The following is a 15,664-nucleotide window of genomic DNA, read 5'->3' as shown; positions in this document are numbered from 1 at the left end:
ACTGTGGCAGGTGGTGCTCTATCCCTGATTACTCTATGGCAGGTGGTGCTCTGTCCCCGATTACACTGTGGCAGGTGGGGGCCTGGTCCCTAATTACACTGTGGCAGGTGGGGGCCTTCCCCCTGATTACACTGTGGCAGGTGGGGCTCTGTCCCTGATTACACTGTGGCAGGTGGGGGCCTGGTGCCTGATTACACTGCGGCAGGTGGGGGCCTTTCCCCTGATTACACTGTGGCCGGTGGTGTCCTGTCCCTGATTACACTGTGGCAGTTTGTGCTCTGTCCCTAATTACTCTGTGTCAGGTGGTACTCTGTCCCTGATTACACTGTGTCCCTGATTACACTGTGGAAGGTGGGGGCCTGGCCCCTGATTACACTGTGGCAACTGGTGGCCTTCCCCATGATTACACTGTGGCAACTTGGGGCCTTCCCCCTGATTACACTGTGGCAACTGGGGGCCTTCCCCCTGATTACACTGTGGCAGGTGGTTCTCTGTCCCTAATTACTCTTTGGCAGGTGGTGCTTTGTCCCTGATTACACTGTGGCAGGTGGGGGCCTTCCCCCTGATTACACTGTGGCAAGTGGTGCTCTGTCCCTGATTACAATGTGGCAGGTGGTGCTCTGTCCCTGATTACACTGTAACCATTATCGATAATGGGGTAACTCAAAAAGTCAGAACGGATTTGGGTGCAATATGGGAATACAGAATGGTCCGTGACCAATTTTTACATGAATTGATTTCGAATATGTATAATCCGTGTTGCGTTGAGTACTACAACACTAATAATTAATATTCAGAAGCGTTCCTACATACACCGTGGCAGGTGGGGGCCTTAACCCTGATTACACCGTGGCAGGTGGGGGCCTTACCCCTGAATACAGTGTGGCAGGTGGTGCTATGTCCCTGATTACAGTGTGGCAGGTGGTGCTATGTCCCTGATTACACTGTGGCAGGTGGTGCTCTGTCCCTGTTTAGTCTGTGGCAGGTGGGGGCCTGGCCCCTGATTACACTGTGGCAGGTGGTGCTCTGTCCCTGTTTACTCTGTGGCAGGTGGGGGCCTTCCCCCTGATTACACTGTGGCAGGTTGAGCTCTGTCCCCGATTACAGTGTGGCAGGTGGGGGCCTTCCCCCTGATTACACTGTGGCAGGTTGAGCTCTGTCCCCGATTACAGTGTGGCAGGTGGGAGCCTGGCCCCTGATTACAGTGTGGCAGGTGATTGGTCTGACCCCCATTGTGCGGATGAGAAGGGGTCCTGTCTTTGAATACGCTTTATCAGTTGAAGAGTCTAACCCTGAATGCACTGTTGCAGGTGGAGGAGCGGTCTCTGATTCCCTGGCGGACACCGTGGGCCCGTCCTTGAATACTCAGTAGCACATGAGGGAAAATGCCTTTGATTACACTGTGGCAGGTTGATGAGTCTGTCCCCAATCAATCATTCTAATCTAGAAGCTTGTTTTTCCCCCTCCATTGAAGATGTGACAGTAAGCATAATTTGTATTCCAAACTGACAATGGTCTTCACGGACTGATAGGTGATGGAGTGACTTCCACCGGCATTGGCCCTTCTTTCACCCGGGCCATTTAGAAGTTGTATACTAATTGAGATTAATTCTGTGGTATTTATAGGACTGCGCTTGACCACACAGAGCTTCGCGGATAAGTGTTGGGTCCATACAGGTTACTACAGAAGCCAGAACAGTCTTCAGAGAACAGATGTCAAATGCTCTCAATTTAGGCTGTGTTCGTGCGCCTTGTCTCCAAAGTTCCAAGTGCTCGTGCTCCTCTGTGGGGCGGTTGCTGACCGCAGTTTCCCTCAGACTTCTGAAGGAAATGTAGCTTTTGAATGTGATTATTTTTTGTACCGCATGGCTGTAAAAAAGCTATTGTTTTTGGATCCAGCAATTTCTCACCACTGTTTCCCTTTGGGCTGGGACAAAACGAGTATGTAACATAACTCTTTTATGTAGTAACTCAAATTAACTATGAGAGTATTTTTTTCGTCTCTATGGACTAGTCAAAATGAACCCCAAATGTTTAGACGTGGGCTGCTGCAGAAATTGACGTAGGAGAGGTAAATGGGTAATCGAATATCTCTGGGACCCGGATAATAGTACACAAGTGAGCAAAACAAGGGTTCCTTCGGGATTATTTCAGAGACACTTGTGTTTCAAGGTCAAGTTAATTGTACCCGAGAAGAGAACTTCAGTCGCACACAATGAAGAAACAAGCATTGGCGAAGCCAATAGGTCTCTAATATGCCAAAGCTATTGGCGTTGCCAATGTGTTTTAGCCATGCTGCACACCAGTGTGGCTGCTGTTCAGTGTGGCTAAAAGTTAGTGGCGTGGGGTGGGGTGTATAGAGTGGGGTAGAGAGTCGTTGAGTGGAGTAGACTTGAGTAGCATGGAGTAAAGTGGAGTGTCATGGTGTGGAGTGGCATAGTGTCGTGGAGTGTCGTGGAGGGAATAGAGTGTCATAGTGTGAAAGGGCGTAGAGTGGAGTGGCATAGTGTTGTGGAGGGAGTAGTGTCATAGCGTGGAAGGGCGTAGAGTGGAGTGGCAAAGTATTGTGGGTTGGCTTAGAGGGTGTTGTGTAGAGTGGAGTATAGTGGTGTAGAACTGAGAAGATTGTCGTGGATTGCCATACAGGGTAGTGGCATGGAGTGGGATAGAATGGAGAAGTTTCTGGTAGCATAGTGTGGAGTAAAGTGGCATAGAGGGAGTTGCGTGGAGTAGTGTTGTAGAGTGGAGTAGTGTTGTAAAGTGAAGTGGCGTGGAATAGAGTTTAATGAAGTAGAACGTCATAAAGTGGAGTGTTGTAGAGTGGCCTAAAGTGAAGTGGCGTAAAGTATGGTGGTGAAGAGTAGATTGGTTTAGAGTGCATTGGTTTTGTAAAAGTGGCATAGAGTGCAGTGGCGTAGAGTGGTGCAGAGTGGTGTGGCTCAACATAGATTGTAGTGGCGCTGGGTGGAGTCGAGTGGCGTATCGTGCAGTGGCTTTTAGCAGATTGTTTCAGAGTAGAGTGAAGTGGTGCAGGGTAAAGTGTAGTGCTGCAAGATAAAGTGCAGAGGTGTAGAGTGCAGCGGCACAGAGGGCAGTGGAGTGCAGCGGTGCAGAGTAAATTGTAGTGGAGTAGAGATGAGTAGTGCAGAGTAGAGTGCAGTGGCATGGAGTGCAGTTGTACAGAGTAGTGTGGAGTTCAGTGGCTGAGAGTGCAGTCTTGCAGAGTAGAGTGCCTTAAAGTGCAGTGGTACAGAGTAAAATAGAGTGGTGTAGAGCGCAATGGGGTAGAATGGGGTAACGTGCAGTTACGTAGAGTTCAGGGGTGCAGTCGTGTGTCTTAGAGTGCGGAGGTGTAGAGTGTATTGGCGTAGACTGCAGTTGCATAGAGTAGTGTTGCAGAGTAGAGTGCTGTAGATATCAGTGGCATACAGTACTGTGGTGCAGAGTAAAATAGAGTGGTGTAAAGTGCAGTAATGTAGAGCGCAGAGGTGGAGAGCAGTGTATCGTAAAATGTTGTAGAGTATAGTGGTATAGAGTGTAGTGGTGCAGACTATGTGGCATGGAGTGCATTGGTCTTTAGTGCATTGGTTTAAGAGTGCAGTGGTGCAGAGTGGTTTAGAATGCAGTGGTGCAGAGGGTTTTAGAGTGCAGTGGTGCAGAGTGGTTTAGAGTGCAGTGGTGCAGAGTGGTTTAGAGTGCAGTGGTGCAGAGTGGTTTAGAGTGCAGTGGTGCAGAGTGGTTTAGAGTGCAGTGGTTTAGAGTGCAGTGGTTTAGAGTGCAGTGGTTTATAGTGCAGTGGTTTAGAGGGCAGTGGTGCAGAGTTGCATAGAGGGCAGTGGTGCAGAGTTGCATAGAGGGCAGTGGTGCAGAGTTGCATAGAGGGCAGTGGTGCAGAGTTGCATAGAGGGCAGTGGTGCAGAGAAGATTGTTCCAGAGTAGAGTGAAACACCTTAGAGTGCAGTGGCATAGAGTAGAGCTAGATTAGAGTGCATTGGAGTGGTGCAGGGTAGAGTGCAGTGGTGTGGAGTGATGCAGAGTAGAGTGGTGTAGAGTGCATTGGCGTAGAGTGATTCAAAGTAGAAATGTGTGGATTAAAGGGGCGTAGGGTGGAATGGTGCAGAGTAGAGTGCAGGGATTTAGTGTGGAGTGGCGCAGTATAAGTGGTGCAGTGGCATTGTGTAGAGTTCAGTGGGGTAAAGTTGAGTATGCATGATGTGGTAGCGCACTGTCATTACAGATAACACACCTTTAATTGAAATTACCTTCACGTTTTACTGGTAAAAGAATCCAGCACACAAACTTTGTGTGGAAATATCATTACCTGGTGTTTTGATGGTATTAACATATTTGTTTTCACCACAATTCAGAATTGTCCCAGTATCCAGTACGATTGTCACATAAATCCTCTCACTTTGAAGTCCGAGAAAGTAAGATAAACACCAAGTTCCCACGGAAGACAGAGCCTGACATTTGACTTTGTCTTTGAATGCACAGCAAATGTGGCTAGATAAGAACAAGATTGAAAGGCTTGTTTACAGAGAGGGAGTGCTCGGAAGGATACTGTAAATAAAGTTTGGGCAAGGGAAGGGACTAACTTGAGCTGGACAGCCTAAAACAAAAAAAATAAAACCAGCAAATGGAAAACAATAAAATGTGAGTTACAAACCAAACAAGCATTGGAATAGCCAATAGGTCTCGCCTTTGGGACCTTATAAGTGTTTAGTTATCCAACACAATATCCTTGGTGCAATAACATTAACTGTTGCATGGCTGAACACTTATAAGGTCCCAAAGGCGAGACCTATTGACTATGCCAATGCGTGCTTAACATTGCATTTGTAATCTGAAGAAAACGGTAGCCATTACAAGATAGTGTTTTCGAAGAACCCGAAGGAAACTGCGACCCTGAGGTTCCTTTCACCCTCTGTAGTGATCAGTGCCGTTTTAACATGTGGTCACGCTGGGGAGATGCCCGGGGGCCCCACGATCATGTGGCCCCAATGCAGACCAGAATTTAACACAAATTTTCCGTTAAAAAAATGTATTCCTGTGAGTGGTAGTATATTGCCCGGGGCCTATAATGCTGTTAAGACGGCCCTGGTGGTAATCATCATCTTCTTGAAGCTGCAATATATTATCATTAGAACATCTTGCAGAAATCCTCCTTCGATACCATAGAGGGCTGTGTTAGATGCGTCACAGCACACTGAGCATCATGGGAAAGGAGTAGTTGCAGTACCGAAGTCTGCTTACAGTCATGTATAAGCAGCAGTTTAAACAGCAGCTGTGCATGCGGTGTCACAGCCTGAGGAGTGTTCTTGGAAATAAGCAGGTCAGATACTCACTGGTGACGTCTATATGTCACTGCTTTATTGTTATTCATAGTAAGAAGAAGTTTGGTCAGCGTGCCACTGTGTCACAACTTGCCTTTACACCTAGAGTAAAAGCAAGGCTGGAAGCGGCCTGCCTGACACCCTGGGAGAGGCCGGGTTCACAGACCAACATGTCTGTTGTGACATCTTACTTTGTTCTTGTGTCCAAGAGTAAACTAGATGCAGACATTTAGGGAATAAAAGGTAAATTTACTAGATCTACAAGCCAGAAATGTTTGAACTGGAGACCTGTTAAGTTGTGTAGCCTGGGGTTGTCTTTTGTCAAGTTGTGTTGCTCAGTGAGAAACGTCTAGATGCACACTGTCAGTCGAGCTGCCCAATAAAAAGCTGTTCTCCATGACACGAGGAGAACTTATTACTGAACCGCTAGAGCTTGTGTTGCGCCACATGCAAGCAACAGGGTGCCTTGTGATGACGCAATCGTGCTTGTATCTGGATAATCGCGCAACCTGTACATGAGGTCTGGTCTTCAAAATATGTGGACCAGACTCCAAATCGCAGTGCACTTTACATCTCATTGTTAAAAAAAAAAACCGCATACTTGGAAAAGATCTAGAGCAAAGTGTGTTTACTGTTATGTTAATTCATGAGATTTGAACCTACATCACTCGTCACTCATAAATGTTGGTCTTGCACATGCGCTGTGCTCTGAGGCCGACTGGCCAATAGGGAGAGTACTAGAAGGTATGTGCTTAGTCTGTGTGTATGCTTTGTTTCAAGTCGAGTAAAAAAGCCTCATTTTATATGCTAGAGTAAAAATCACGTGTCTCATATTTCACTCAACCAGACCAGTCCACTCAAAAATGTGCCAGCCATGGCTTTTGTTCACACTTTTAAATATTTTGCGCCTCGTAAAAAATAGATATTTTAGAGGAAGAGAATGGGCCGAAAGCACAACAGCCACTTTGTACAAAAAAGTCTGCAATCTCTCGTGACGTTTGCTATGCGTTTAGCTTTCAAAACAATGTGATGGTATGGGAGTGTCGGCCATTCCTGCGGGGAGCTGGGGAATCTGGTATTTGTGCTGAGAACGAAAACAAGACTAAACTAAACCCCCACAGAAGAGGGCGCATCTGACGAACAGCGCCAAACACATTTATTTTGAGAACAGATTATGTTGATCAGCTAGTGATATATTGAAGGGGTGGGGCTAATGACGAAAGCGCCTGTGGGGTGTATGCCGAGACACTACGGCTTGGAGCTTAGTTGGTAACGGGAAAATCTATTATTCTAAAATAGCAAGAGTTTGTAGCGCCCTATCATGCCAGGCCGGCTGTCGAGGCACTCTCCAGAGCAGTGCTGGCAGAGACAGATAAACATTTGGACGAAAGTGTCGGTATTGTCCCATCAGTCACTCAACACCGGTCCTGTTCGGTTAACCACCGAAGTCCTGCAGAGTAGTGCCCACACCGTCCTCCTAAAAGTAGCGCCTATGCTGACTATTGGTTGGTGTCGGTTCTGCGCAAGTGTGCCCTTACTCTCCGATCACCCATGTCTTCGTCCTACAAGTTATGTGCTGATGAAAGGCACACAGTCTTGTTGAGAAACGCCAGTACTGTCCCGTTAATTTCTGCCGGGACATGCCATTGGTTCAGAAAAGAATGACTAGGCTTTAAAAGTAGCTAGTGCTGCAACAAAATCAAGCGCTAAAACACCAGCGTGGACCAGGGCCGCGAAAGTTAACTGTTAACTGAGAGGGGGTGCAGGAGGTGAGCCTACAAGTAGTGCGGCCGCGCACCTAGAAGAGCCACGGCTAAAGACCCTGAGAGGAAAGCCAGATGACGCCTGTGCGCGTTACTGTGCGCGTAACTGCACGCTCTAGGCCACACAAAAAGCTGTGGTCAGCTTTTTAAAACCCACTTACTATAAGTCTCGCCAGAACAGCGCATGCGCTGGCTCAGGCGGGACCTAAACACTAGTGGTAAGCAACAGATGGAATGCATTCCATGGGAATCTTTCCGAATGTCCCCAAAATGTCTTCAGCAAACCAGGCAGCTGTGCTGTCTCATAGGTTTTTACCTAAAACCCATATATATAGCATGTCATCACATTAATTATATTACACATTAAAAACAATGTAAAACAAGATACCACTTACAAATAAAAGCAGCGGTGTAGTGTTCTAGTGTATGTAAACAAATGCGGGTAAAGCATTTAAAACAGTGCGTACTGGCTGGCAACAATTTGTTTCCTGGGATTATACAGGAATTTTGCCAATCCAGTCCTAAATGAACCCCTTTGAAACGTTGAAAGACAGTACCATTTAGCTGATTGTTGACCTCTGACCCTGAGAGTGGCATCATCAGGATTATGTCAGAAACACTCTGAGTGCCAACCTTAACCTAAAATAAATTCCTGGTGAGAGTGCGGAAAAAACAAAAACACATTATCAACAGAACTAAGAAGTAGTGTAAAAGAGGATATTGCTTCAATAAAGGTCTCATATATCTGCATTGCGGACCGAAACGTTGTAGAAAGCATCAATCTGATTTAAAACAAGCATTTGCAATGCAATAAGTCTTGCATTCGCAAGATTTTGAGCTTTTGGCGTTGTAAATGACAGTGCCTTTTATTAATGATTAAAAAAACCTGCAAAAATAGGGGACTTTGTCATTTACAATGCCAGTAGGTCGGAGTTTTGAAAGTGCGAGACCTATATATATTTGTTTATGTTGTGAAGCAGACTACTGTGCAGACCACCTCCTTTTCACCTTCAGCTGTAATGCTTAAGTTTCCCCAAAGCGATTCGAAACAACACGAGGAAAAGTACAGACAGCTCCTCTGCAGGACTTTCTGTAAATGCCACCATAATAAAGAGGAGCATCGCTGCTACCCTCGCTGTCCTAAGCTGACCATAGCAAGGCGAGCTGCTGCCAGTAGTGGACCTCCATACCGACTCACCACACTGTGGGTATCCGGGGTGCGGGCTTACATGCCACACTTACTAGTGACAGGGCAGTTCGGACTTCTAACTGCCTTAAATCTCTGGCCACTCAGCTGTAGGGTGCCCCAGCCGGATTGCACAGCTGTACTCTCTGCAGGGGCTGGGGATGGCGGGAGGGCTCTGATGCGGACAGAAGATCAAACCACCACCACCGCCGCCGTTTGCTGCCTTTACTTAATGCTCCGGTGTACACCACAGAGACATTCCCCGGCGTCCGAAGTCACGCAGACCCACCCCTTCTGCTCACCTTATAATCATCACGCCAGGACCCATCGTACGAAGGCTGAAGTAATTTTACAAGAAGGAAACTGCAGGGACGGAAAATATCTTTAATTACTTGTCTGCCTCATAGAAGTAACTTTCAATTTAGTGAAGCGAAAAGGAATAAGGGGGACTTCAGTCTCAGCTGCTTGCCCAGCCGAGTTCTGGGAGTAGGGTGGCAGGAGGGCTGGATCCTCCCACGGACCTCCGGCAACTCAATGCTTGCACGCAGGTCACACTGTGATAGCGGCAGTGAAAGTGAAACCAAACGCGTTTACAGGATAATTTAAAAAAAATCAGTGGTGTGCGCGCACCACAGAGGAGCGGAAATCGAAACCAGTGGTGCGCGTGCACCACAGAGCAGCGGGGGCTAGGGAGCGCCGCAGCAAAGCAAACGCTGCTGCGCGTAACAGACACGACTGGGACATGGGCGCTTACATTTACAAAGAAGCTGGGACATGAACACGACTTCCATCAATGGCATGCTGTCTTTTGTAAAACAAGCCAATAGCAGCTGACGATCACAAAAAAGCACACGTAGGAGCCTGTAGTCAGCTTTCTGAAGCCCGTATAAAAGGTCGCTCTCTGCGCGAGCAGTGCTGCGCACTGCAATGCTAGGCACGAGACCTAAAAAAATTATATGTAATGGAACTAGGATCAAGAACTCAGTATTTTGACTCATTCAAAGTCTGTCAATTATTATTTTTGGACCTCTGTATCGACTGAGCAGTAAGTCTCTTGCTCTGAAGATCCAAGAAATATAAATACCACAGCAGTGAAGTCAGTAGAAGATGGTTCCAAAACTGGTAGCAGCTAAGGACATGTCTGAAGGTAAATGTTTACTAATGAATTATTTGGAAAAAATTGGGCAGTGGCTCTTGCACTCTGAGAGGTCTAAACTGGCCTACTTTATGCAGCTTGTCAACTAAACCAATTTAAGTGAATCGGGAACGATCCAGACTAGAAGGCCACATTTATAACTTTTCATCTTGGGAAAAATAGTCCATGTAAAGATTGTGCATTACAGCTCTTCATTACATCTTGGTCAAATCTTATGCACCAGGGAACCTGGAAAGAGAAACCTGGTTATCTGCAGATATCTCTTTGGAGGCCTACACTGCTACTGTGGTGCTACCAGCCCTACAGAGAATATTACAATAAGCTTAATTATTGTTTCATGCATTTTCAAATCGACTAGTGGGCTACAGTGAGCTGCAGGGATTATACTTGCCACGGTCAACACCAACCCCGGCTTGTCGTCCTGTTAAATTCAAAAGTTGGAATTGACCTATCCTGCTTAGGTGCACAGTTAAAAACTTCAGAAGACACACCTCTGCGAAATAGGCCTGCAGAGAATTACTGCAGTGATAAATAACTGGAGCATGTGGGATTGGGATTAGGGTTAGCTAATGATTTTAGCATTGTGAAAAGCTGTTTAACCAGCAGTTACACTTTTTGGAATTAAACGCTCTTATTGCCTGAACGTTTGATGCTTCAGTATTCAGTTTGAAGAAGTTTTAATGTCTTTGACTTTATTAGTTGATCTTCTTTAACTTTGACGTGGGATTATTTCAAACATTGGTTTTAAATCTTGTCTAGGCAGGTGAGAACCATTTATTTTCCCTCTTGTGAGCCATTGCCTTTTTTAGGTCAAAGCATACCAGACAAATTAGCTGTCTGATTTGTGAAAGACATCTTGGGGACATTCGGACAGCTAACCCAGGAATACAATTCTGCTCGTTGCTAAACATTGGCTTTGTGGTTTGTAACTCACATTTTTAGGCTTTCTATTTGCTGGCTTTATTTGCTATAGTTCGTCCCTCCCGTTGCTCAGAACTTGTTTACTGTATTCTTCCACAAACTTGCTTCCTGTAAACAGGCCTTTAAATCTTGTTCTTATCCTGTCACATTTGCTGTGCATTTAAAGACCGAGATCAAATGTCAAGCTCTTTCTTCCAGGGAGTTTGGCCACTATTTTTCTTTTTCTGACTTCAAAGTGAGCGAATTAATGTGCTAATCCTGCTGAGTACCCATGTAAGAGGAGAGGGCATAGGATGTTTTTTTTCTAGCACATAACAAAATAAAATGAACTGTGCTGATGTTTCAGAATATATAAGCATTAGTACAAATGGAGCACATCTTTTGTAATTCTGAAGTGTGGTGGAAACATATTTGAATAGGATCAAAAAGCATTAATACACTAGGTAAAGACATTTGCACACATTATCGTTTGTGTGCAGTAAAACTGTATTTCAGTGCAAATGTAATGGTCATTTTAATTGAAAATATGTTGTCTGTAATTGGGGTTACTGAACCATGCATACTCCACATTACGCCACCCCACTCTATGCCACTCCACACCATTTACCTCACATTACCCCACTATAATCTACCGCACTCTAATCTATATTCTATCCCAATCCACACCAGTATACCCCGTCTACCTCACCCCACTCCACTCCAATCTTCACCAATCTACTGTACTCCAATCTATCCCACGTATTTTACCCCACTCCACCCCAGTTTTCCCACTGCAGTCTACCCCACCTCAATCTACCACAAACCACTCCAGTCTACCGAACATCAATCTTCCGACTTCAGTCTACCCCACTCTAACCCAATCTGCCCCAATTCACTCTACCCCAATCCACTACACTACGATCCAATCAACAGCACTCCACTCAGTCTAACCCAATCCACCCGCACTGTTCTAATCTACCCCACTCCACCCCAATCTACTTCACTCCAATCAAAATTTCCCATTATGCTCCTATCTATTTAACTCCACTCCACTCCAATGTACCCCAATCCAATCCACTCAACTCCAGTCTACCCGATTCATATTCAATCTACCCCACTCCATTTCAATTTCCGCACTCCACTCCAAATTCAACTGCAATCTACCCAACTCCTCTCCACTCTAATATACTCCACTCCCATCTGTCCAACTCCACTCCAATCCAGCCAATGTAGCCCACTCCACTCTACCCCACTCCCCCACACTCCACTCTACCAAAATCTACCCACCCCACTTCACTTTAATCTACCCCACTCCAATCTACCACACACCACTCAAACCTACCCCACTCTTATCTAATCTACCCTACTCCAATCTACCTCTACTCCACTTCAATCTACTCCACTCCAATCTATCACAACCCACTCAAATACCTACTCCAGTCTCCCCAGTCCAAACTACCCCACTCCAGTCATTCCTCTTTAATCCACCTACTCCAATCTACCCCTCTCCATTCCAATCTACCCTACTCTAAGCCATCCAATATACCCACTCCACCCATATCTATTCCACTCCATCTCATTCCTCTCCAATCTGGACTCCACTGTAATCTATCCAATTCCACTCCAATCTAACCCACTCCACTCCACTTCCCTTCATACTACGACACGCTACTCAAATTTACCCGATTCCAATCTAACCCACTCCACCCTAATACACCTCACTCTGATCTACCCTACCCTACCCCACTCCACCACAAATTACCCTACTCAAATCTACCCCATCCAATCCACTCCACACCAATCTACCCATTCCAATCTATGCCAATCTCTACTGTACTCCAATCTACCACACCATAACCCAATCTACTCCACTCAACCCCATTCTAACCCACTCCATCCACTACAATCTATCTCGCCCCACTCCAAACTACCCAGTCTACAATACTCCACTCCAATGTACCCTACTCTAAGCCACCCAATTTACTCCACTGCAATCTTCCCAATCCAATCTACCCCACTCGCCTCTACCCCACTCGCCTCTACCCCACTCGCTTCTACCCCATTCCACTCTACCCCACTCCATTGTATCCAAACTCTCCCCCTCCATACTACCACATGCTACTCAAATTTACCCCTCTCTACCCCACTCTGATCTACCCCACTCCACCACAGATGACCCTACTCCAATCTACCCCATCCAGTCCAGCCCAGTCCAATCTACCTATCCCAATCTACTGCACTCCAATCTACCCCAACCACTCTATCCTACTCCATTCCACCTCACATTACCCCAATCTACCCCACTTCAAACTACCCCACTCCTATGTATCTCACTTCAATCTACCCCACTCAACTAAAATCAACCCCACTCCAATCTACCCTTCCATAATCCATCCAGTCTATCCCACTTCAGTATACCCTACTACACCCTAATTTACTCCACTCCACTCCGATCTACTCCTCTTTCCTCCAGTTTACCCTACTCCAATCTTCCTCAATCCATTGCACTCTCCTCTTCCCTAATCTAGCCTAATATATTCATCCCTAATCTACCCCTCTCCTCCCCAACCTACCCTACTCCCCCTAGTCTATCCCACTCCACCCCAATTCAGTCTACCCACTCCAATCTATTCCACTCCACCCCAATCAACCACACTCTACCCCTTTCCAATTTACCTCACCCCCATCTTCTCCACAGCACGCCAATCTACCCCACTCCCCCAATCTACCCCGCTCAACTCCAATCTACCCCACTACAAACTACCCCAATCCATTCCATTTTACTATAGTCCACCCGATCTACCTCACTCCAGTCTAACCCACTCCAGTCTACCTGACTTCACTCCAGTCTACACCACTCCACTCTTCCCCAATCTACCCCACTCCACTCCAATGTACACCTATATATCCTGCACCACTCTACCCCGCTCTATCTTACTCCTATGTACCCCACGCCATCTACCCAATATACTCCAGTTAACCCGACTCCATCCCAATCTACTCCAATTTAGTCTACTGTACTCCAATCTACCATTCTAAAATACTTAACTCCCCCACTCCAGTCTACCTTACTCCACCCCTTCCATTCTACTCCACTCTATCCCCTCCATGCCAATCTACCCTACTCCACTGGACCCTAATCTACCCATTCCACTCTTCCCAAATCTACACCACCCTACTAGCTTTTAGCCATGCTGAACAGCAGCCACACTTGTTTGCAACAGGGCTAAAACACATTGCCAAAGCCAATTGCTCTTGCATAGGCGAGACCTTTTGGCTTTGCCAATGCTTGTCTAACTTTATTATGTACAGGTCTGCAACTAAGCCATTTTTTTCCTACACCATTTTCGCAATGTTCAAAATCTATTTCACTTAATTTCATATATCGTACTATCCCCTTTTGAACTTTTGGCAAAAAGTGTTGCTGATCACCATGTATGGCACCAGTGTAGAACATACACTTGTAGATGGGTAGTAACAAAGGTAAAACTATTCTAGTTAATCAAAGCCCAAACCAAGAATGTACCCACCAACCCCAAGGCTACCCCCGACACCCTACCCCACTGTGAGGATTTTCTCTCCTTTTTCATCACAAAGTCAGAAACCATAAAAACTGACCTGCTCAACGACCTTCTTTCCCTTCCTGCCCAGCAAAAGATCTCCTCCCAAGATGCCCAACCACAGGCTCCACAAAATTCAACCTCAAATACAATGCATCCTGGTCCTCCTTCTACACTTACAGTGAAGATACTATACTAAAAATGCTAACCGCCTTAAATCCCTCTAGTCACTTCACAGACCCACTCCCGGCTAACTACCTAAAAGACTTCATTCCACTGTTATTACCTATCTTGACTAAGATTATAAATAGAACCCTCCATCAAAGAACCATTCCAGAAATCCTGAAAATAGATCAGGTATCCCCTATCCTAAAGAAGCCAACAGCCGACCCAGCAGACTTAAATAACTATCACCCGATATCCAACATCCCCACTCTAGCCAATCTCTTGGAAAATTGTGTTCACATGCATCTTCGCAACCATATTCAACAATTCAAACTGCTCAACCAATATCAATCAGGCTTCCGGACAGGTCACAGTAGGGAATCAGTCATGACCCACATAATAGACGACGCACTAGAAATTCTTGATCAAAACAATGCTTGCTTATTAATCTTACTCGACCTTTCATCAGCATTTGACACTGTCAAACACGACAACTTGCTAGAGCTCATGAGATACAGAATGGGATTATCTGGATCTGTACTTACCTGGTTCACATCTTTCCTCCAAAATAGATCTCAAAGATTCACGGTCAATCAATCCTTGTCCAACCCCGTGCCAGTCTCGTTAGAAGTACTGCAAGGCTCTTCCCTCTCACCCACACTTTTCAACTTATTCATCGAGCCACTCACTGAACTTTTCAGTCTCTCCAATGTCCACTTTCACATGTATGCTGACAACACCCAACTATACAACAAGATCTACTCACTTGAGGGCATCACATCTTTCAACTCAACGCTACAAAAAACTCAAATATGGTTGTCCGAAAACCATTTGAAACTGAAATCGCTCAAAACGGAATTCCCCTATTAACACCCCCCCCCCCCCCCCCCCCCTCCCCAATCAATCTCACATCATCCTCGACTGGATGAAGCACCTAACAGTACTTAATGGGCAACCTCTCATTGTCAAATCAGCAAAATCGCTGGACGTGACACTGGACAAAGACCTAAAGATGCAGAAACATATCAGCGCCACGACAAAAGGAGCAAATTTCCACATAAACACCCTGAGAAGACTGAACCCCTTCTTACCAGCAAACAACTTCAAACCAGATCGACGACAGCCCCACTTAGAACCTCTATCAACTCAGCTGCGAGACTCATCACTGGTTCAAAAAGAAACTCTCACATCTCTCCAGACCTTAGAGCCTTTAACTGGCTACCGCTCAAGGCTAGTATTCAACTACAAATCGCTTGTGTGACGCACAAGACCTTACATCATAAAACCCCAAACTACCTAGCTCAGAAACTGGTTCTCTCCTCTGGTAATAGAGCCTCCAGAAGCTCCAGGAGTCTTCTACTGAGACCACAACGATTTGCCAGAAAGAAAACTTACAACCGGTCCTTCTCTAAAATGGCTCCCAGCATCTGGAATGCTCTGCCCTCTGAAACAAGACTGAACTCTATCACAGCCTCATTCAAAAAAGAAGTGAAAGCGATTCTCATGGCCAAATTCACTTGATGTATTTACTTATTACTGTAATACAATTAATAGTCTGTATTATTGAGCACCTTGTATTGGAATCACCTATATTTAGATTT

At 45.8% G+C, this 15,664-nt stretch overlaps 1 protein-coding gene across 5 annotated transcripts in view; it reads left to right on the top strand.

Annotated features, from left to right (window-relative positions):
• DHPS (deoxyhypusine synthase) overlaps positions 1-15,664 on the top strand; it is a 352,040-nt gene that overhangs the window by 168,448 nt on the left and 167,928 nt on the right. The window lies entirely within an intron of this gene.

Source organism: Lissotriton helveticus, chromosome 1_1 (assembly GCF_964261635.1).
Source record: "Lissotriton helveticus chromosome 1_1, aLisHel1.1, whole genome shotgun sequence".
Taxonomy (NCBI): Eukaryota; Metazoa; Chordata; class Amphibia; order Caudata; family Salamandridae; genus Lissotriton; species Lissotriton helveticus.
This window is presented reverse-complemented; position numbering and strand designations above follow the sequence as displayed.